Below are 24,788 nucleotides of genomic sequence, written 5' to 3' on the forward strand. Positions count from 1 at the left end.
CTGCTCTCAAGTCGTTGGGAAATTTATCCTGTGAATCTGCAATGCTGTGTGTTCAGCATTCAGCTTCCTCCCCCTCTAAAAACGGCCATAATAGGTCTCCCTCCCTTTTCTCTGAGCAACTGCATTCATGCTTCACTTTAGCACTACTGCAGTAGCATATACTCCTCTTTGTGTGCAATGAATTCATTTGAACATGCATATGCTATCACCACCTCTCCTGTTTGCAGGGCTGTTGTAAATAGACCTCAAGGTTTTCTGTGGTGACAAGGGTATACAGGAACAGTGATGCTCCCTCACAATCTGACAGGCAGATGCTCTGTCACCATATCCTGTGGGCTGCCACTCACACTCATTCGGAGTGAGTTAGGCATTGGAGACACCCTCACCTTCTGATACAGTGCCAGGCTTGCACACCATAAGCAATCATAGAAGCTGAGAAAAGTTCAGAACTCAGAGGTGGCAGCCAAGAGTGAAGAGTCAGTGAGACTCTGTAAAGTTCTTCTGTAAAGAATATAAATCTACTGTTGCACTTAACATGGTTTTCATGACCCATAAGAAGACATATGTTTAAATGTCAAATGTTCCTGTGTTTCTTCAGGTGGGCATAGCTGAGTGAGTCTTTCTTGGCTCAAAGAGCAGGTAAACTGGTTTGCTTTTCTGTTGCTTAAAATCATGTCTTATGTGTACAAAATAAGTTAAAACAATGATCTGTTCCTCAGCAACAAACAAAACTGCCTTAAGAGAAGACTGCTGCCAGCAAAAGTCAGCACACTGCTATTTACCAGACTTATCAAAGGACAAGTTGTACACATAACAAATGCTACTCTGCCTCCATAAATAGTCAGGTAACAGCTGTGGAGACCACAGGAACGGTTGCAGGAGGGAGAATTCAGCCTTTGTCCCAGGCCTTGAGGAGGAGAACTTGTTAATGTTTTCTCATATTCACCCGTGGGGTTCATGTGTGGACAAGAGGGGTGCCGCTTCTGTGTAGCTGGGTATGTGGCAAAGACTGTGTTAGCAATCTTTGTGCTAGGTTGTTCGTAGAGGCAAATCTCTGGGATAATAGAAACTGTGAGTAAGTGGCAGGATGTACAGTGGCATTTTGCTCTTAATGTAAGTAATAGGGTTATACATTCAGGATAAAGGAGAAGAATTGCACCTCCAAACAATGGAATATAAGGTGGAGGTAACATGAATGAGGCAGCAGTGTGTCTTGTTACTTACCCTGCAAGTGTCATCCCTCAGTCTGCACCAGAAAGGCTCACCAGGTTCTAGTGCCTTGACATTCTGTTTGCCCCAGCAGTTTCTTGCTCCTGTGCAGTCATGGGATTTCAGAAAAATCACTACATCCCAGAGAGGTTATAAGTCCCTTTTCAAAGGCCCTTTGCTTTCTCCTCCAAGTGCTTTTACATGCTTTCACATTGTTCAAAGTTTGCATGACATTGCCAGGGTCAGTTTATGAAAGGCATCAAATGAAAGGAGTCCAGTGCTCCCCCTGCAACACTGCATAAGATAACCAGAAATCCTGAAAATTAAATCCAGGAAGCAGGCATTGTTTCCATACACAATATTGCTTTCTTCAAATATGTACAGAAATCTTCTAGCTTCTATCCTCCTTTATGAGGTTCTTGGCTTGCCATGATTGGTAGGGAACACAGCAGTTGCCCCAAAACACGATAAAACAAACTTAAAGGCGACAAGGTCCTTGCAGTGCTGTGTCATCTTTAGGGCTGACAGATTCCTGCAGCTGCAGAAATAATGCTTATGTCCCCCTCCCATACAGACCTATTAGATCTCATGTACTCACATACCAGCTTCTGCTTGGCAAGTATTTCACTAAAACCCTAATGAAGACTACATGCTATCCACTAATTGCTGGCAGCAAACTGCATGCTCTGTGGTAGCTGCAGCCTTCACAGAGCAAAAGAGAACAGGTAAGGAATGAAGACATGTATAGGCATTGCTCATTTTTTAAAAGATATATTTTGTGTCTGTTGTGTTTGTATATAACACATTAAGAAACATTATCTAAAGTATATGATAGTTGTAACCCATTTACAGACATAAACCCTCCTTATTCACCTAAGTGGTCATCACTTGGCTCCAGACAGCTTGGAAGAATTAAAATAACTGACAAAAGAAAATTTTGGTGGTCAGTCAGGTGTTACTAGATACTAACAGTTGCAAAGATGCTTTCTTTAGGCCTCACAACTCTAAAAACTAAAAAGCTAGCCTCTTCAGAATATAAGATCACAAAAGCAAGTATAGTGTCAGGAGGAAGGAAGAGAAATAAAGCTAAGAAATTTTACTCGGTATGAATAATGAGACAATTGTCAGACATACAGCTGAAAACTGCACTTAAAACTCTTACAAACATTGCCACTACAGAACAAAAGTGCAGCTGCCATTGGACTGTATTCATGTAGGTTCACAGAAGTGTGCTTATAGCAGAGCTCTAGTACAATGTATTTGCATATCCTTATTGTTGAAATATATTTTGGGAAATCCTCTTGTATAGTAGTGAAATTTATCAAATGGGATGTGGACTGCTCTGTGAATATCTCAGACGACATCAGCCTAACTTCCATATATGTTAAATAAAGGCTGTACACTGATTGAAGACTTTGCCTAGTACTGGTAATTGAGATATGTGAGGAAAGAAGGATCTGTTAGTTTCAAGTAAAGCCAGATATGAGGAAATGAATGAATGTTACTGTGCATTATCTGGCTAACCTGCAAAGAGCTTGTTTTGCCTGGAGCTAGGTAAAGCAAAAAAAAATCTGAAACGTCTTAATCTATGGCTTAAAATGAAGGGATGGTCCAGTCTTACCCCATAGATGACTGTCCCAGTGTAGTCATGTACCTCTAAACTGAACAAAAAATGTCAAGCAACTTGTAAGAGGTATTCAAATAAGAGCTGAATCTCACTGTGGAAGCATGCTTCTCTTTTTCCAGCAGCTAAAGAAGTCTGGAGTAACTGAGATAAGGCATGCTTGCTGGGCTTGTCAAGCAAGGTGGAGGGTGTCAAGCTCTGCTGGCACACAGTGAGTCAAACAGACCTTGCAGCAAGGCCAGGGTGCAAAATCCAGCCCTTGTTTTGGCAACAAAGAGGCCAGAAAACCTTAATGGTGATGCTGATATCAGAAGAGTGAAGCTGGTAGCACTTGTTCCAGGCAGCAGCTCCCAGCAGTACCCACAACACCTACTCAAGCAGGCAAATGAATTACCTCTTCTTTGCATCTTGTTTCTCGGGACCATGCCAGCACAGAGTACTTGGCTGAAAGGGGTATCTTCAGATCTGTGTGTTTGAGGTGCACATTAACAAAACATGCATCAGAGTTTGTAAAGATAACCATGTACATTGGAAACCAAATTTTAAGTTATGCCAGCTCTCATGATAGCAGTAGTGGCAACATTATTCCAGTCAAAACCAGACCACAGTGCTTGTACTCCAAAGAGATGAGCATAGTTAAGTACCACCCTTGGTGAAATACAGAGCATGACACAAATCTCACCTCAAGCAGTTTACAAAGAAAGGCTTTGGCCTTTCAAGTAAGTGAGCACACATTTAACCTCTCCCACTGTGAGCAAGGGGATCCAGTGCAGTTTGCCAGACACGTGTAAAGTACTAAGATGCTGGTTTAAAGTCCCAATCCTGCAAATAGTTCCCTGTGCATGAAGGCACGCTGAAACCAGTGACACTCCTTGTACTGCCAGAGCTGAAGAGCTGCACAAAAACCATACCTTTGCTGCATGCCAGGAAGGGATAAAGTGCTGTGCAGGTTAACTAATTGTAGCTGCAGATGGGCTTTTTGCTGTGCTGATTGACCTCATTTAATAAAAGTCTCCGTATCTTCCCTAAACGCATTTCTCAGCTCTGCAGACCAACCTGTTGATCTGCATTTTCTGCCAGCAAGTGGCTGTAATAATGTCAGTCTTTCACTACACTGTCTTTCTAAGTATTTTTAACAATCACAGAATCAAATGGATAACCGAAAGCATGTTGAGACTGATGATTTCTAACCAGTGCTATGTTGTGAACCTGAAACACTGTGTAGCTTACCGACTAAGGCTTTGAATGCCTTTGAAAGCAAAGCATGCACATAAGAGCTGCATGCAAGAGAAACTGGGGTTTGACAGAAAGGACTGAGACAGCTTCCTGAAGAACAGTTCGTAATACACTGAATAGAGTATTCACTGGGGACACAGAAGATGCAAGTCCATGCTGCCTTTGTCAATAATTTCTAGATGTTCATTTATATGCTCTAATTAGAAATTCCCCAAGTGGGGATGATATATATGGTTTGGGTCTGAATTTGTTTTCTGCTCGCCCTAAAAGAGACATTTTTGTTGGGGTTTCATTTCTGCAAGAAAAGTAAAACAAAATTTCACTTTGGGTCAGTCTTGAATTTCTCTGGCAGTTTGATAACCAAATGCCTTCTACTAGAAAACCAGTGGGCTCTAGTAGAAAGAAAAGAAGTGACAAAAATAACTGCTTTAAGAAAGCTTACTGAATATCTACTTAGATGCCATTATGTTCCCATAATGATGTGATTCATTTCTTGTATATGCTCCCGAAGAATATGTGGAATTGGGATGTTTGCTGTTCCCACCAGCACAAAGTCTCATCGAGCCCAGGAAGCCAACAGTTAAACCTCTGCAAAATAAAAGTCTGAGCAGCTGTGTATGTACCATGGTGACCTATGAAGTGTCTTCCTTACTCATTGTGCTCATTCTGCAAACTGTTACGAAAATAAGGCTCCCTGTCTCTACTCCCCCCCTTTTTTTTCCTCTCCCCTCTGCTGCCTTTATGTAAACCTGACTTCTAAAGATCAACTTCACCTCCTCTGCAAGTGGGCCAACCTACAGGGACCCATCAGCACACCACTGGAGTTGTTTCCACTCCCTGCAGCACCCATAGACATAATGCAGGAGAGGAAGCCTGAGCAGTTAACCTGCCCTTACCTCCAGTGGTAAGCCAGGATCCTGTCCCTGGAGACTGCTTTTGTAGGCCACTCAAATGGATGGTGAAGTCTCCCGGTCCACATTCTCTTCAGCAGGCTTTTGGAATGGGCAGAATGCTTGGAAGAGGTGTAAGTATGACTCAATGGCTGCTAGAGTCACTGGGAGCTCTTCCAAGTTTACTTTAATGGAGATTATGCTTGAAGACACTTGCCCAGACAGTATATCCTCAGAAAGCCACCACCAGTGAATCTAGGTGGGCTCACAGGCTCCAAAACTAGCTGGTGGACAAGTTTCCATTAGCACTGGAGGTTAAAACCCACGGGCAGCTAGCATGCACCACCAGCATCCCCCCAGCACCTTGCCAGGCCTCCTGTAGGCTGGGGGCTTCCTGTGGGCTTCCATCAGTGTCTGGTGCACCCATGGCTGCACTGGCAGCACAGGGGCGATGGGGCTGCATCCCCGACGCAGCAGCAGGGTGAGCAGCTGCTGTGCTGTTCTCACGAGGGCGTGCAGGCCCAGGCCAGCAGGCAGGAAGGACACAGCCTTACCCTGGCTCCAGCAGTGCACCCCAGCCCCTCCACTGGAGACATAAAGAGCTGTAAGGAGGTCAGATGCATCACAAGCTGTGGGTTACACATAAAGGTACTAATTAATGCTTGGGGTACATATGAGATCTCGAATTTAGAAGAAGGCACACTTACAATAGAGCCACTCCTCCTGCAGAAGAGAAGAAATAGGGTGTCTGCTGGTGAAGGCCTCGGTGGACATCCAGCTGGCCTCATCCTCAGGCTGCTTTAGGAGCACTGTGCCATTCTTTGCACAAAGCAGAAGCCCTGCCCTGGCTTGTGCTGCAAAGGGCAGTCCTGAGCACTCATGTGGGGCACTGAGAGGCTTTCTAAATGAGCTGCCAGGAGGCGTGAGGCTGCATGAGTGACTGAAAGAGGAAAAGAGAAATACACAGATGGCTAGGAAGCTTGCAGGTAGTCCCATGCACACAGCTGCAATGCCCTGACAACCTCAGGCTGGCCCAGCAGGAACGGAGCAGGGAGCACATGGGGGCTGCCCCAGACTCAGCTGCTGCACACAGAGGTGGGACTTCCATCAGATAGGGCTCTATTCCCATCACGTTTGGCCCTTGCTTGCCTTGTTTTGTATTCCAAAATCTGATGTAAAGGTATTATTAGAAGCAAGCAGACTTGGAGTTCTTTAAGGAGTGTGTAACACCAGGCTGGCCAAGCCTTAAGGTGCTGAACTTGGATCTATCTGTCAGAGGACCCTGGGCAGGGCTCAGTGCAAGGGCTGATTGTGTGGGGCACCCAGCCCTCTCCATGGGGCTGATGCTGGACCCACATGTCTGACCCACAGCCCTTGGGCCAGCAGGCACACCAGCCTGTCCGGCTTCCAGCCCACACCCAGCACTGCCACCTACTCCAGGCTGCATCCAGGAACAGTTTGCACCAGTGTTCTGTGGAGCTGTTTCACAGCCACGAGTCTGGCTGCAGTGCCACATGGTGACACATCCATGTGTCCATGGGGGGCGGGGGGGGGGGGGGCGGCACACACATATGGGATTTGGGACTGGTTTTTAAAAAGACAATGAATTTTACTTTCAGTCTGCAAAGTCAGATGATCTCAGTGTAATCTAAGCACCAAGTGTAGCTCTCCTAGAAAGATCAGGTTACTCTCTGGGTTCTGGTGGGTGATTTTTGAAATACAAGTTTTTGCAGTACAAACTGTGAGAGGTGCTGTTTGTAACCAAGGCCAAGAAAATTGCAAAGCAAGAGAAAACTGATGGAAGAGTTCGTTACCTTCATAAAAGCAAATTTGTCAAGGAAAGGAGGAAAGTTTATGTTCCAACACTTCTAATACAGCAGAAAATGGTTAGAAAAAGCTTGCTTGCACAGCGCTGGCTCAAACACCCTTTGGACATCAATGAGTGCAAACCTGTATATATGTGCTTTATTGCTGAGGCATTCTGCCATTGCATTTCAGACACCAATTTGAAGGGAAAGCTCCCCAGAAAAAGCAGCCAGGGCTGAAATAACAGCATTAAGGAGGAGAAACTGGCAGCTCTCCATAAAACTTGCTTCAGCTTACCACTTGCTCCAAGACACCAGCCCGATGACTGATTGCGGGAATGCTGAGGACACGTGGTCCAAATGGAGCTGCCACCAACTCCTTGGCTGAGGGACGGAAAAAAATAACCAAGCTACCAGTCCAGCTTTGCTCTAACACGTATCTACGTTCAGCTTTGGGGATGGGAGTCAGCTAAATAATTGCAGACCTTGTTTATGCATTGTTCTGTTCATATGACTGCACGGATCCAGCCCTTTTGTTCCTGAACCACTCCGCTCTTGCTGCAGTATCTGCTGCCAGGGTACATGCCAGCCCATGCAAGGGGCTGCACTGCTGCTGCTGATGATAATTCATAGAGAGGGCAGGGCTGGCTCTGGGGCAGCTCCACAGCAGATCTGCACTCCCCAGCAGCCCATGTGCTCAGATAATTCATCCTGCAGTGGGAACATGCTCCTACTTGCCCCACAGAAAATCCTAGCAGGAAGCAGGAAAAAGGAGGGAGCCTCCTCCAGAGTATCGCTTTCCACATCCCACACTTCTTCACCTCTGACCCAAAGATGGGTCAGCACTGACACAAGAGCGGGACAGAAAAGCCAGTTCAATGTTACACCAGAAATCCTTCCTTTGGCTCCCACTTCTCTTGCCAGGGATCAGTTTCATGTCTCTGCACCACTTTAATGACACTAAAGCAATGTTTTTGAAGAGTTTAAGCAGAATGCAAATTGTGAATAGACTTCTACCACCAATCTGAACAAATTTCACTTTTAAGACACATCCTTTGTTTTCTTATAAGCCTCACAGCCTCAACATTACGCTATTACTCATTTTCCTACATAGGCTCAAGCTGCATAAAGCATGAGTCAGAAAGCATAGGCCCAGACTGCAAAGAAATATGTTTTCTGACACTTCTGCCAGCAGGGATTTTCTTGTGTGCCTGCCAGCAAGCAAGTGCTGCCACTGTATACCTCTGTATGTGTCATTATCACTCTTAAGGTTATGATCAGGGAGAGAAAAAGACTTTAAACAGTGCTGGAGAACTGGAAATCAAAGCTGCAGAGCTTCCAGCCTGGCCTACTATTCTAGAAACCTTCAAGACTTCTTGATAATAAGGAAATAGAGATGTATTTAGAAATATGAAAGTGAGAGATCATACAAGGATGTAACCTGAGCTCCTATAGCTCCCTATAAGCCAAACAGCAGATGAATCCACAGACATGCAGCAGCATTGAACAAAATGCAGTAGCCTGTCACAGAGGAAAAACATTAAATCCATTATTTTGCTGTGGGTTTGTTTTCCGCTGCAGGTACATTTTTTACTGAGCTGAGCAGATTGCATTTTACACTAAGTGAAGCGTGCCATAAGTTTAGCAGTTTGCCCTGTTTATGATTTGGACTCACCTTCTTGCAGCACCTCCATAATTCATATGTATTTGGTAAAGAGTTCGTGTGACCAAGCCTTAGACTTCCATTGTCTCATGGACTATTTACATCAGCTACTTACTATAGCAAATAGTTGTCTCAAATGCGTGGACTGTCTTTGTTCTGCGATTATGTGGTTGTTAATTTCCAAAGAAGAGGAACACAGCCATAGAGAATAATGCAGCACCTGACCAAGGAATCATGGACTCAGGGAGCGTACTGCAAGACACTTATCCATCTGGATGACATTTAAGAATTATGTAAAAATACCTAAGGACAAATAATATGAGTTTATTTGCAAAAAAATATTTGCAAATCACTTTCTGTGATTTGGCCAGTTCTATCACAGCTGGGTATGTCTTGCTGCTGAAAAACTGAATAATCAGAGCTCATTTGTCACCAATTAGTTCTGGATAAATGCAGACCAGTACAATTGAAACTAGTGTTGTAATGAGAAGAAGAAAGCTGCTGTAATTGACCAGTGTGGTTCAAGAAAGCAGAGTGTATTTTCCAACAGAAGGCAATATACAGAGTAGCTTTCTGAGTGCATCTTGGGAGCATCCAGTCTACCGCATATAACACGAGCATCAAACTTAGAAGCATTTATGCGTAAGGCATGCCTTTCTGCATTATGTGAGACAGGAAGGAGAAAGAAAGGTGGAGCCAGGGCTTCACTAAAGCTCTGTGTCTGCATTTCCAGGGGCTCTGTCAGGTTAAGTGGGTTCTGAGCCAGACAGGCATTGGCAGGAGCTGGCATCAGGGGAAAATGGGGAGAAAGGGAGAAGAAACCCCTAAGCAAAACAGCATCAAGTCATACAGGCTTCATGTGTAAGGCCAAGTTGTCTTTAATGAGGTGGGAATGCTGAGGGCACAAGCACCTTTTAATGGCTTTCACACATGCAGTCCCACACACTGACTGCAGCAGGAGGCAGGAGCAGGGTGCATCGATCTCTGCACATCTGCAGACCAGATTCCTCATTAGAGACACTCTCCAGCCACCCGGTGTGTGAGAGCAGCACATGCTGTGTCCTTCACAGGTATGCACCTGAAATAATTTTTCTAATGTACGGCCAGCTACTTCTATCTGCAGGCTCACTTCAACCTACTTAGGGACACTGAGGGCAGACTTGTGTTTATCTGGTCTTAAGTCTATACTTCACAACCCACCTAGGAACTGAGATGTGAAAGGGTGAATTATCTCGTGTAGCCCCAGGAGACCGGGAAAGGAGGATATGATCTAACGATGCTTTCTTCCTCCATCTGTTCTAAGAGGTGATCAGGCAACTTAGTCTCTCTTGAACATCAAGGCCCAGAAATAAGCACAGCCTGAGAGCACCCACAAAATAGGAAGGAATAGAAGATAATTTAGTTTGGAAAAGGTGGCTGGAAGACATCCAGTTTACCCTCCTGCTCAAAACAGGAGAAACTAACTCCAAAGTGAGCCCAGGACCATTTTCTGTGAAGCTTTGAGTATATCCAGGGATGGGGATACCCCTGTGGTTGTTCAAGACCCTCAGGGGAGAAAAAAACATTTTTCTTTCTATCTTGTTCCAATTTTCCTTCTGAAATCTGAAGTAGTTTGCCTCTCAAGGCCCAACAGAGCTTGGCTCCCATTTTACCATGGCCACCCATTAGGGAGTTGAAAACCGCAATACATTAAGTGCTCTAGCTCCCTCAATGCCTGAACTCACTCCAAGTATCTTTCATACACCAGACACAGGACTCCAGCTGCAGCCTCATCAGTGCTGAAGAGAGAGAAAACAGTCATGTCCCCCGGTGCAGATGAGTCTGGCACACTCAGTGTGCTGGCCAATAAGACCCTCACCGTCTTTTCTTCTTTGGCCAGGCAGCCCCCACCCCGTACTGTTCCATGGGGTTATTCTGTGCTAAATGACAGGTTTCATGTTTTCTGCCATCAGGGGATCCCCATTAGCTCCAGGTTGCTGAGGGGTCCCTGAGTAGCACAGCTGCACTCCTAGGTGAAGACCACTTCTCACAACAGTGCATCCTCAGACTCAGCCAGGATGCTCTAGTCCCAGCATCCTGCATGTTGCCGAGACTGGGACAAACAGCAATCCTTGGATGGTGGCAATCAGACCAACTACACTTACCCCGTTGGCATCATATATCACTTCAATACCTAGTAACTGTGGACTAGCCTCTCCTTTGAAGGCGAAGGAGAGGGGAATTTTTGCTTAATAAAGTTAGTTTTCTCACTTACAAGAAATGCTTTATGGAGTCTAAACATTGGGGGAAGTCCCAGGTGAACATTTTCAGACCCATTTCTGGTAAGCTCACAATGCTTTCAACTTTCATTGTTAGTGGTATTATTATTTATGCATTTTTTTTACTGGGAAACAATCACTAGAAAATATTTCTTGTCAGTTTTATAAATTGTCTTGGCACTCTCTGAGGATTTTTGCTATACACAGAATTAATTCTTCTTTTACAAGTTCTCCCTAATAAAATGCAAATTAGTTGTTCACCACTCCTCTTTGAGGCACAGCATCCCAAGAGCAAAAGTGGTTTCCTGTTGGCTGATTTCATTCAGCATTGCACAGCTAGTTTTATCATCTCTCTTTTTTTTGCAATTGGTTTCTCTTCAGCTGTGTCCTCATGATTCCAATTTACTTTTACAATGATATTTAAAACATTTTATTAATATTATAGATATAGTATTAATATTAGAGACACTGTAGGCCTGCAATGTTAGGGAGAGGCATTGTGTATCTAAATTTGGCTTTCTTTCTAAGGTGAAGTGAAAGCATAATTAATTTCTAGATACACCTGACAGTGCTTCTTCCCCCCCACAAGCTAGTTTAAAACATTAAGATGTCATGCACTCCAACATGCCAAAAGACAGAGCTCAAAGAAGTTATTTTCTTAATTTCTCCTTTCTTAAGATGAAATACAGAATCAGACCCATCCTTAAAACAACTGCAGGCCCACCCACTTTTGCTCTCTTCTTTGAGGCAGAAGTTTTAGTTCTCTTTCACAGAGGGTAGTTACTGAAGGGTATCAGGCTCTACAAGCATGCTTTAGCATGTTTCCAGTTTTGCTGGCAGAGGAGATTAAAAACTTGTGATGAGCTCCAGACCTTGACCTCCAGGCAACGCCCACTACACAGAAAGTTCTTTAAGAAAGGTCACCTTGCCTTTGTCTTCAGCTTAGTTTGGAGAGAATACAGCCAATGTTTTTGGGCCACAGAGCTTTATTTCTGCAGAAAAGGTTGTACCGACCCAGGGATTTGTCAGGAATGCTCAGAAAGTCAAACTCAACCTGGATGCAGAAGCTCTCTTCATGGCATAAACACTCTTTGGGCAAGCCAGATACAAGCGTCAGTCATTATAGTGGCACTAGAGAAAGGTATCATATTCAATCTTTCATGAGAAAAAAAAATACAGAAGCACAAAAACACAATGGTGGAATTAAAATTATCTGCATTCTACTAAGACTTGCCAGGACATTGTCCCCTTGCCAAGTCCTGTAAAACCTTTGGAGAACAAAGTCCTTTCTGTGTGGCTAAAATATCCCTCTCTACACAGCTAGTAAGTAACACAAGGACCAGATTCTGGGCAGGGGTCTAATACTAAATCAACTCTGTGAGCCCTTCCAGCATGCCTCAATTTAAGGAGCTCTAAACAAAGGATCATCACCACCTTGCAGCTGAGTGGCTCACCCCAGTTGCTGGGCTCCACTGGCTGCCTTGGCATCCACCACAGCATGTGTTCATCTGCAGCCCTCGGACCTCATGCTGCATGCAGCACATGGGGCAGGTCTACATGAGATGCTTGTTTTGTGAAGAGCAAGCAGTGCCTAAGTTTATAGATAAATACCTTCTCAAACTCAGTGGTTGTTTTATCTTGCAGGTGTCACATCTATTAAAGAGCTTGAAAGCTCTTTGAAGGAAACGGTGAACTGCAATCACATTCACAGTGGTTATATTTCAGTTTTATGTCCCTTCCCTATTTCATTTTTAATTTGGGCTGCATTGCTGCCATGCCAGCAAAACATGCCTTTGTCTTTTTCAGCCTGCATGACTGTGTGTGTGGGTGAGTGTGCATAGCTGGAGCGACAATCCACATGCTTACAAGATAGATACACTTGTTGGCTAATCATCTTTGCTGAGGAGAGAGCGAGGACAGCAGCTGAGGTAACTGTGCAGGAATGCTGAGTACCCAGCACTGGTGCCATGCTGAGTTTCAATCCCACATGCATGCTCAGAAAACTGTAAAAGCACACAGTGCAATCCAATTTAAGGTAGAAAGGGCAGGCTATATGTCTTGGAAGAGCAGTATTCCTTTTTTTACACAAAGGTGTGTACAGGTCCAGTGGTAGAATCAGAAACCCACTTCGTTATTTCCTGTTTCATGCATTGCGTAATAAAAATCAGAGCATGCCATTGAAGGTGGGTTTTCTTGTTCTGCTTCTTTTTCTTTTTCTGAAGGTAGCTGCATGCAACACTTCCATAAGGGAATCTAGTATTTCAACATTAAGACCTAGGTGTCGTCTCTAATAGCAAAAGTAAACACAGAAACAGTTCCCAGAAGAAGAAGAAGCTAAGTAAAGCTGAAGACAACCAAGCCATAAGGTAATATACTGTGAGGTTATTTTATCCTACCCAATAAACAGGGACATATTTTAGTTACATCATGCCCACATCTTGCAAAAGGGTATCCAGATCAGCACAGGCACTGGGTGTTCCAGATCCTTCAGCAACATGGACTGCACTGGCATGATGCTTATAAAGCATTCTCGAGGTCTCAGTTCCCAGTATCATACAAATAGTAGGGAAAGTCAAGGATGGGATAAATGTCACAGGACTCCAAAGCATTCATGCAGCCTCCAAAGAGAGACAGTTGCAAGGTGCCAAATTTAGCTCTCATTCCACTGAACTGGACAAAACTACCACCACAGTAGTCTGGACCAGCTTTCACAGTTTTCTATCAAAATTAATCACAGCATTGCTCCTTACTCAGCAGCAGCACACTCTCTGTGACCGTGTAAGAGTGGCAGTTTGCAAAACTGCTTTCAGTGGCTGTTTGTTCTGAGTTTTCACTCCATAACAGTATCCTGCTGTATAAATAAGCAGAGGCCTCACGACTCCTTCAGCTTCTGCAAAATGTAGTATTTTGTCAGTGTCATTGTGTGTTCCTTGTAATAAGCAGCACCATACGCAGATGAAAGGTTCTTCTAATCTGCATTCCTCTCAGGGAGATGTCAAAGTCAGTGATTTGAAAGTCCAGACCAGTTCTGCCTATGCTTGAAAAATAATGGTCAAACAACAAAATCTCCCTAGAGAAAGGGCGAAAAAGTTTCTGTTTGGGAGAATCTGTGACAACAAAGGACTGTCATTCCTCACAGAAAGGGCTAACTTCGAGTTAAGTCTTGTGCAGTTTCATCCACATCTCTCTTCAAGCCACAGAAGAATGACTAGTATGACTAGTGTTCATGTACATGTAAAGTGATAGGGCCCAAAATAATCTTGCCTCTGTTGTATGATTTGGGAGGGAGGAAAAAACTCTTCGGGCTTAGCTTTATTTTATGTAATTTTGTCTGCTGGGACTCCTCAGCACTCAGAGCTAGCTCCCTGACTACTTACAGCACCTGAGCTGACTAAAATAATACTGGCCTAAATGAACACCTAGAGATGAAAGCATTTCTAGGGAACTAAACAGAGATGTCACTTTGCTGAAGGAAACCCTTAATTTTGGTTTCAGCAACAGCTGCCTTCCATATCTTTGCTCAGGAAACAAGTTGCGGCCTTTGCCTTTGAAGTCTCCCCTGACCTCCATCATATCACTGTCAGAGGCCCTGAGTCTGTCTGTATACAACCATATTGAGGCAGTTCACGAGGCAAAGTATGCTGAGACCCAGCCTGCTTGGCCACCTTGCCAAAGTGACTTTTAAGTAGTGTAAACCTGCATCCCTGGGGCTCTTCAGTCTGTATAAGCTAGAACAAGCCCGCAGCTGACACAGTAAGATGACATTTGAAAGCACTTGGACTGGCATTTGGACCTCAAGAATGAACAACTCTTATTTTTGTTAAATTTCCAAGTTACAGGGAAATTATACCCCTTTCTTTGAACACACAGCATCCACATGTGTGGATGGTCATGGTATACAGCTCCACACAGAGATCTGTCCCTACCCAGTCATACCAGAAATAACCTCTTTCTGATCCACACACAAGAACTTCACTTTCAGTGTCACAGAAGGGTTGCCAGTTGTAATTTCTAGCTTCACTGAAGATGTTCCTCCAAATAAAGTTTATTTGTCTCTCTTCCTGTATTTTGCATTACAATATAGTGTGACTGCATTAATCAGATACCACTGAACCTTACTACTCATCTTGGCAGTAATGAAGCTGTTACAGTTGCCCTTCTTCACTTCAATGACAATAACAGGTATTAAATAATTATCAAAGTACAACCATCAAATGCATACATTGAACTGCAATCATATTTTCTTAGTAAGGAGTACAGCCCTTCCCTGAGTTTTAAATATGACTTCATTGCAATAAAAGGCCTTCCTTCCAGACAAAATTAGCAGTGAGGGCTTGCGACCCCCTCATGGAAAAGGCATGCTCACAGGTGTGATCATTGGACCCTTAAACAACACCTCTGTCTTTAAAAATGATCAGAATATGTAGCTTCCCCTTCCACTTCTCTGACAAAAAGAGAATTTATTTAGGCAGACTGCAGGGAGCCTGAACAACCCCCTTCTCAAACATCTTTATCCACTTCACCTCTAAACTTCTGGGAACTCTCTTCTTCTGTATTTCTGGAGATACAGCCAGCATCTTCTTCATGTTATCTTCTTGATAAGCTTTTGACCTGCCTGTGCACTTAACGTGTACCTACTTGCACTATTTGAATTGTAAGCATTTAGCTTCTAGACAGGATATGTTTAAAATACGTATTGATGCCAGAGAAAGACCCAGGACTGAAAGTTTCTTAAGAGTGTCACAGAAGAGAAGGGTCCCTGTGTGCTTGCCTTTTCTGGTACCCTTCTCTAGACATCTTCTCTTGACTACTATATCAGGCTAGGTGGACCTTTGATCTACAGTTGTACAGTTGTGCATTTTGCTGAACCCTGTCCAAAAATCAAGCTACACTGCTCACTTTTCACATACGCAAACATTGTAAAACATGTTTTTAAATGGTAATGTGTTGCTACAGTATGATCTGCTAGGAAGAAAACACTGATAACATCTAAATGAAACCACAAAAGCTAGTAGTGACAAAGGTGTATTATATTATCTAATCTATCTTGCCCATGTACAGTATACCTATGACTTTTTGTGATTTTTACTTTTTCAAGTTGTTGGAATGCAGCACAGCAGAGTGTAGCATTGGAACATCTAATTGCTATCTTATAAAAAGAATGAACACAAAGAACTCTTATAAAATAAAAATACACCCCAAACACTGTAAATAACTGGAAGGACTGTGAATCTTTTAGGAACAGGTTACATTTCAGAAATAACATTTTTTCTGCCTCTTTTTCTTTTTTGTTTTTAATAACAGCTTAGGCACCAAGAACAGCATCAGTGAACAGCTTCAGATAATAAAATCACACATTCTTCAATATTACCTGTGCTTTGTAAAGTTGTGGAGCCTGTCTTTGCTATTTAAAAGCAGAAAGTTGGTAAGGAGATGCTGCAAAAAGGAGAAGGGCTGGCATTAGCACACTTAGCAGGGATGATTATTACAAGCAATTAGGCTACATAATTGCCCTAGGAGAGGAAATCATCTGCTGCTAAGAAACAAAGAAACCTTAGTTTCTAGTAGCAGCCCCTACCAGCTGATGTGCTGTTGCTCTGAAAGGCTTTATATAAGTGTATTTGTTAACCTCAATTGTGGCTATATTCAGTTTTCCTTTCAGTAAACAAGATCCCTGTAGCAGATTAGAATATTATTGCAAAAGCTGAATCAGGTGGCTGCTTTCTTCTGCATTTACCAGAAAAGGAAATTTCATCTCCAGCTTCTAGAAAGAACTGCAGCTTCTGAAGTTTTCCCTTGCTCTTCTGCTTCAGACAGTCATGGGAAACCTGTTCATGCTGTTTTCAGCAGGCAAGTGGTTGGCTCAGTGCAGATAAACCAGCAGGGCAATGGGGAGCTCTCTCAGGCTGGGGCAGGGGGAAGCCGCTTGCCCTGGGGAAGGACAGCCGGTGGGCTGGGTGACTTGGTCACCTCAGGATGGGATCCCCAGCACTGGAACACCCCTGCAGCCACTGCACCTTTGGCACCTCAGAGCAACAGCCAGTGACATACCTGCTACCTTGTCCTGCTTTTACTTCAGCCCCTATCAAAGAGGCATTGCAGAAACTGCGTGGATACCTCATATCAGCCTTCCAGTATCTGAAGAGGGCATATAGGGATGCTGGGGATGGACTCTTCATTAGGGACTGTAGTGATAGGACAAGGGGTAACAGGTTAAAACTTAAACAGGGGAAGTTTAGATTGGATATAAGGAGGAAATTCTTTCCTGTGAGGGTGGTGAGGCACTGGAATAGGTTGTCCAGGGAGGTTGTAAATGCCCCATCCCTGGCAGTGTTCAAGTCCAGGTTGGACGAGGCCTTGGGTGATATGGTTTAGAGCGAGGTGTCCCTGCCCATGGCAGGGGGGTTGGAACTTTATGATCTTAAGGCCCTTTCCAATCCTAACCATTCTACGATTCTATGATTCTAAACCTAAAGGAGGTAATCAAAACTTATAGACAGGCCACTGCGAAAGCCTGGAGCAGCCCCCTCCTGCATGGGAAAGAGCACAGATACATCTGCAGCTGCAGGATCTGCAGAGACAGCAATACAGGATGTGGGTCTAAAGGGGAGAAATGCAGGTTTGGGAAGTGGGGAACCAGTTCTTGCAAAATGCTTTCAACCAGCCAAGGCTTGAGCCGTAACGTCAGCACTTCTGGGAGCAGAGTGTGCTCCAACATCTTCTCCACAAGGTCCTCTTGGATCTGGCCTGCATGTGTTCATTATCATAATTAACACTGCAATTTGCTTGAAATGACACACCACAGTAAGTTATTAGTAATTCAGGTGAAGGTACATAGAGGCCAGTCAAATGTTTACCTCGTAAACAAAGCACTGTATTAGCCTTCAGTTCCATGCAGCTGTGCTTCCTCAAAAGGCAGCTTCTACTGCTTACACATTCAGGCTAGGTGAAGCCCTAGTTAGCTCCTCTGGCAAACTCAGCAAAGAGCAGCATGTATTTCTTATTAGTTAGATGTGGAATAATTAGGATGTCAAAACTACATTATACCATTGTTTGAGAAGCACCACTGTTAACTTTAACTGCTCTGCAAGACAGCTTCTTGTACAACTCACTCACTCCCTTCGTACTTGAATAAATTCAGTGCTATCTCATCAGCTCCTGCCCCTCTGATGCTAAGTCATGAGCCTTGATACCCATGAATTGTCAATTATTGAGAAGCATAGCACGGGAAAAGTATTTCTTTGAAAATGCAGACCACTTGGGAGAAGTAAGGGTAGAGGAGGTGCAAGAGTTGAGAAACCCTTCGCATAGTTTTCTGAATGTTGTTGTTTCTCTGCTAAGTGACCTGTCCCATGGGACGTGTATAGCACAGCCAGACCTTCATAGCACAATATCAAGTTTGTTTTTTGGTTTGTTTTTTCTGTTCAAACAGGCAAGCTTGCAGAAAGTGCTTGCAGCAGAGCTCCAATGCTAATTCATCTTCTGACAAAAGACGGAGAAGAGCACATAGAGACAAAATGCAAAACTCTTTGTACGGTGGCAGATTTGAATCATTCTGCATCATCTTCTTCTGTGTATATGCAGTGATGCTTAAGGGTGAGATGCTTTTTCATAGACATACCATGAGAGCACATATACTGTGTTCAGGCAAATGCATTGTGTCTCTTTTGGAAATATGTCTGAATTATCTTATGAGTACAACTATCATGATTCATTGCTAGCGTTATTTATCTGCTTATTTAATTTAGCCACCCAGCTCCTCTAGTGCTTCTCAGGACTTAGCCCTAAATCAGGGTAATTTTTCACATATAACACATACCTTGAAGTGAAGAAAACCTTACTAAAATTCAAAAGTACCTTTGCATGGGGATAAAATCATCCTTCTCTACTAAACACTACTTTCACATGTGTTACAGGTCATGCATAAGAGCTATGCACCTGAAGAAGAAATGATTTAGATTTTTGTAAAAACAAAAGAACAGCACTTTTTAAAATGTATTTAAATCAAGAAAACAGATTCTGGATTGGAAAGCACCTCTTTCCAGAGAGCCACACAGTCTACCTTTGCTTTAAATTAGACTTACTAGCCAGGTGGTTAAAGACACCTAGAACAATTTTTGTCATCATGTGTAATAGGCAGAAATCATGCTTCTGTTAGCCATGGACCTGAAGTGCTACCAAGCATCTGTGGCTCTGTCTGACCCTGTGAAGCAGTGATCCATGCAAAGTTGAGGCATCAGTGGGGTGAGTGGTTCCTACCCCAGAGAGGACAAGCCCATCTACCATACATTTGCAGCACTCCAGGAGAGGTAACATCTGAATAACACAGCCACTTAGCACAAACCATGCAGTCCTTGTTACTGGTTTCTTCCTCCACAATTTATTTGAAGGGCTTCATAGGGCTACAGTAACAGAGCACTATGTGAGGCAGAGAACACCTGTATTAGTAAAGGATACAACTGACAGTTTGGAAAAAGTGAAGTGCTTTACCATCCTTCTGTTTTTAACTGCATCCAACTAGCTTGCACTTCATTGCTCACTTTCCACAAATGTGCCTTCCACAGCATGAAACCACCTATAACAACAGTATGTATGCTTTTGATGCATTAACTCTTACATGCAGAAAAACAGCCTTCAGTAAGGAGTTTGTTTCTAACACAGGACACCTTAGAGCATAGAAATGCTGTACACCACCGATAGACAATAGCATTGGAGCAAGATTTCACATTCTCCAATTCAGTAGCTATCACCTCCTACCACACAAGATGGATCATCTTGCACTTACCTATATTTTTTAAATGGTTTGTGACACTGTAACGTTTTAATCTAGTGATTCAGATCTCAATGTAGTATTTTCCTTTGGGGTACAGTCCTGTTCATCCTTATGACATCTGGAAATTACCTGCAAATTCTGTTGTGTTCCATACAAAGGAAGTCCAGCCACTCAATGAGTGGCAACTGAAAAGGACAGGTTCCATGCTGGGGCCAGCCCCTGCTTTGGCCCACACAGGGCTCGCACGATGGCCTTACTGTCCTATGAGCTGGCATGATAGTGGGGCAGGATCACCATGCATGGCCCATGAAGCCACCTGCTCCTCAAGCACAAAGGCAATCGGCCAGGCAAAGCTGTCCTGGTGCTGCCAGTTGGGCAGTGCTGGTCTGTTACAAAAAAAAAGCCTTTGGCAACCACTTCTAGAAATAGTCCCATTCATCCTTCTTGCCTCAGAAACAATTAAGTTCAGCAAGCTGCTGCCAAAGCAGTTTTTTAACCCTGTTAATTCAAGAGCATGCAATTGTTTAAAGCAAATTGGTATGTGTACTACACTAAAATCTCTTCTTTTATGAAAAGTAGGCCAACGTAATCCTCTTTTTTTATTGCCAAGAGACTATTTATTCTTAATCAGCAAATAATTGTGCTGTATGTACCTAAAGTGTGGTCCTGTGAACTGAATTCTCAATGGCAGCTGGAAAGCATTAGCTAGTCCCTTAGAGTATGTCTTCTGGCTTGGTTTCTTCCAAGAGAAATTGCATGCTCCAGCTCTGCTCTACCATGTGAACCAAAGCAGGTTCGCAGACAAGGATGGACAGGTTCATTTCAGCCACTCAACCAATCCATGCAAAATCACTTATGGAGCTGTGCCCCATGTACACGTTCTTTAGCAGAAGAGTAAAGCCAAGTCTGGTATGTAGGTTTATGGCTCTCCAGCTAAATAAGCTAGTTGGAGAGTTCTGTCTCTGGGCTCGGAGCTGAGCATATATGTATCTGAAAGTACATAGTAGGTATCTAATTGAGGTGCCTTGTTTCTGGAAGATAAGTTAATACTTTGTGCCTTAGTTATTTGGTTAGGTATTTAAACAGAAATTACGGAGCACCACTGCTTTCTGCTGGCTTCAGTAGGGTGTGAAAGCTGGCTGCTGTATCTTAGCTGCCTCAAAACAGGGAGCAGGAAGCAAACCTTAGGTTCATCGTTCTGAAAATTCTTAACTTCACTTAGGTGGTGGGACAGTAAAAATTGTTTCTGATACTGGAATTCACCTTGGGTGTTTTTTGTTTATCACTATTCAGCAATGGATTGTAGCACATGGGACTTTCTACAGAGAGTTAGCAGCTCTTCTCGAAAAGAGGGTGGCAGGCAGGAAATACTAAATCAGTCAGTAAACCTCTTGTTACATATATCTCTATAGGTATCTTTCCAAAGCAGGAAAAAAAGAAGTTGCACAAACTAGTTTCGAATCAGCAGTGTGCACTTATAGTAACTTTTCGAAGTCATGATTTCAAAGGAAAGTTATCTCTAAAGAGAGGACTAGACACACAGAAGAAAATAAATCCATTTTTTCTATGCATAAAGATCAGAAAATAAGCATGGCAAAATAATCAGATGCCAGAGCAGTAGGAGATTGGAGGATATTTTATAGCTACTACAACTGGCATGTCTGGGATCTGATTATACTTTTAAAGATACCAATACATTCTAATTAATACTTCACATATACTCCAACATTTTGAATTATTCTTAATGTTGTGTATAAGGGTATATTACTGCAGGACAATGAAGAACAATAAGAGAATAGAACAATTTGCTCATTCGGTATGAAATAATTACACCCAAAGCATTAACTCTGCTTTTCCAATGTTCTATCACTGCATGTTCAGACTTTACAAAGTGAGCAAATCATACCTGCCACTACAAAATGGATAAGGAATAAGCAGGAATGAGAAGCAATTTTCATAAAAACCTGTGCAAATAATGGCTCTGGTGAGGAGTACGCACTGTCTGAACAGCTCCATGCCTCCACTAAACTGGGTTTCTGCCACTGCTGCTTACAATGAGTGAGGTCCTGTGGATGCACAGGCATGAGCACAGCTGTCCACAATGTATGTTCCTGCAAAGAATACAATATTCACACATCCTTCTCCACACATCCGTCTTGCTCACGCACATGATATCATTTGCTTGCAATAGTAATAGGCTGGTTGTATACCTGCCATGGTTTAACCTGGGCCCACACTGCTCTCTCTTCCTGATGACAGGGAATGCCAGAGCTGGAGTTAACAGACTTGTTGAGATGAGCCAAGTATCTCTTATGTGTCAGACAGTGCTATGGCATGTTTTTGCCACCAGCATTTTTGCAAAGATTGTTGAACATACATTAATTCAAACAGCCTCCACCTACGATGAAAACTCCACCGGTCTGCAGAACTCTACAGCTGCAAAGAAGGCATGTCAGCTCCCCTTCACAGGGCATCCAGTGCTATAAATGCTGTTTGAGCAGATCATCTAGCACATGCACAGATTTTATGCAAACATTATTCTGTGCAGCAGTTTGCCTGCCTCTTTGTAATCTGCTTTTTATTATCTTCCCTTCTGTATTTGCTACTCAACAGCCAAGATTTTACAACAGCACTGTTTACAACAACAGCATCCTATGTGCCATTATGCATATATATCCTGATAAGATGATAAGGTATTTAATTCATTGAAAAGAGTAATTCATATGGAGAGAAGATCATCATCTATAACCACAAGAGAGAGAAAAGTAAACTGATGCAGAGAAGTGTAACAGGAACGAAATAGCATTAAGAGAAGAAAAGAGCATATGAGTGGAAATTCCTGTCAGTCAGCACTTATTAGATGGTGAAATAGACACCCAGGCAGAGAAATGAAAACCCATTGCTGAAAAAGAAAAAAAAGAAACTTTATTCATTACTTCATAAGAAAAAAAAAAAAGTGCTTAGAAGTATAGAAAATATAGACAGCACAACACAAATGTCTACAATTATAGTATTTAAACACACAGTTTTGATCACCTAGTGGTGCACAAGAGAAGGGCTTGACAGAAATGAGACCTTCAAGAAGCAGAGGCAGAAGCATCACCACTCTGCGACTGCATTCTGTGTCCTGCACCTCCTGATGTGTCACTAGGCTGGCCTACCTTCTGGGGAACCACCTTTACTCAGCATCAGTCTCCTCCTCTGTGCCCACTGTGGCACAGAGCATGCTAGCCTGTGAAGGCCACGCTGCAGAGCTGGAATGCAAGCCCACCATCTGACCTTCCAGGCAGCCGATGCCAGCCCTGCCAACCCACAGTGCCGATGCCGGGGCACTTGTGCCTCCTGGGAAGGGAGGTCCAGGGACCCATGCTCACACAGAGGTTGTTGTCCTCGCCCTCCAGATCCCTCTGATACCTGACAAAACACCCCAGATACCTGGTGAGCTGACCAGCATCTCCTGGCCAGCTGTCCCCACAGCAGCCAGGAACACCCAGGTCTACTGCCTATCTTTAACAACCACACAGCTCCTTCCACAGTTAGGTATCTGACCACATAAAGATGAAGTCTACTTGTATCAGGAGATACCAGCTGCTAAATTTTTGCTCCATTAAGTAGCATTGATCATTACAGATATTTGTAGCAACACATAACTTGCAAGTTACAGCTGCCTTTGGCTGCAATGCTGTATTAATAACATTTGCAGGCCAACTCCGGTTTAATCCTATTCATGTTACAGTGGATCTGTGTTGAGCCAGAAGGGATTTCAGGAGAACTGTATGGGTCACTAAGAAATCGTGCATCTCTTGTGAGGCACAACTTACAGCTTCACAAGACTACTGGGGAGGCAAAGGTCAGCCTCCCATCTGCTGAGGGACTGGACACAACATACTCACAAAGGGATTTTGGTGCCGCCTCATTAATTTCATTGTTTTATGTGTTTCTTCCCTAAAAGCTGGAAATTCAAACTTCCTACCAGGTACAATTATCTATGCCTACTGTCTCAGACAACAAATCGGTTGCATTTCTTCTCTGCTATACTTTAATTGTATACATAATTATAAACATAATTGTATACATGCTAGAGAACCTCCACCTTCTCGGCCTTCTATTTAAACCAGTTGAGGCTGTAAAGTACTGCTTACAATTTACACAGAAGTTGATTTCAGGACAGTTCACTTTAATCTGTTCTTGGCTCTGAGTTCTGATTAGGCCCCAAGCAAAGAACAGAAATATTTTTCTCAGCTGTAAAACCATTGAAAATGAAGCAACCTACATTTGCTAAGGGAAAATTATAAAAATGTACAATAAAGCCTCCAGACCTGATATTTTCCATGCATCAAGGCAATTGCCTCAAAGGCAGTTTCTGTTATCACAGCTGCGAAAGCTGTTTATTCTCTTAGCTCCTTCTTGTGATTTTTCCCAAAGTCCTAGAGCAGACATCAGTTGATGAGTTCAGGTTAAGTAGAAAAACAGGCTGTGCAGAAACTCCTGTATCTGAAGTGTAAAGCGGGAATGCTTGAAGAAGTCTGAGGCCCCTTACAGTGTTTGTTTCAGCATAAACTCTGGTCATGTTGCCATCCTACAGCCTCTTGTAATTGGAGGGCAAGCACTGCTAGATACCTCCTGCAGAAGGGAGCGTGTTCCAGGAATGCTGGAGCTGAATTTGAACTTCCCTTATTGGGAACAATGAAAGTGAGAGCAAGCAGCTTCCCAGAATCTGCGACTGCAGAAATGACCAGTTTTCAGCAAGTGCTCCTGTCAATCACCGCAAGTCAGCCTAGGGGAAATGTAATTGTGATAACTAAGTATTTTTAGTGTCTATAGAGGAAGTGAGTAGTCTAGCTTTCTTACTCTGGAGAAGGGATCACTACTATGCCATTTTAATAACAAGTCTTGGAGCACACATATAGATCATGCACAAAAGAGGGGGCTGAGGGAGTGATTTTTTTTCTCTTTTAACACAGGGCTAAAACAGCCCACTCATATTAACTTCCCATGACAGGATCTCTGAAAAAGGCATCACCATCCTTAAATTGTTTTGGAGTGAATTTGGTGTTGTCATGCAATTAGGTTTTGCAGAATTGGCTTCTGGAGTGACAGCTTCTATTGTTACAGCATATGGCAATCAGAGAGCAGCTTGTGGCAGATGTGATGTTTATTCACTATTAGCTAGTTTTAGATTTAGCGATGTCATTTTAATCAAAGCAAGTGTTAGATATATTTGACATCTGAGTTTTACAGCCTCCCCTCTTCCCCCCCCATCATGATGTTTAAACTGCTTCTGTCAAGTAGGAGTACTGCAGCTCTGAATGGGTCTTACTAAGTCTCAT

The 24,788-nt window shown here is 43.2% G+C and overlaps 1 protein-coding gene across 1 annotated transcript in view; it reads right to left on the reverse strand.

The window, feature by feature from the left end:
• GADD45G (growth arrest and DNA damage inducible gamma) overlaps positions 1-24,788 on the reverse strand; it is a 150,673-nt gene that overhangs the window by 123,865 nt on the left and 2,020 nt on the right. The window lies entirely within an intron of this gene.

Source organism: Neopsephotus bourkii, unplaced genomic scaffold, assembly GCF_033783945.1.
Source record: "Neopsephotus bourkii isolate Nb327-2 ecotype Australia unplaced genomic scaffold, CSIRO-AGI_Nbou_v1 NB_625, whole genome shotgun sequence".
Taxonomy (NCBI): Eukaryota; Metazoa; Chordata; class Aves; order Psittaciformes; family Psittacidae; genus Neopsephotus; species Neopsephotus bourkii.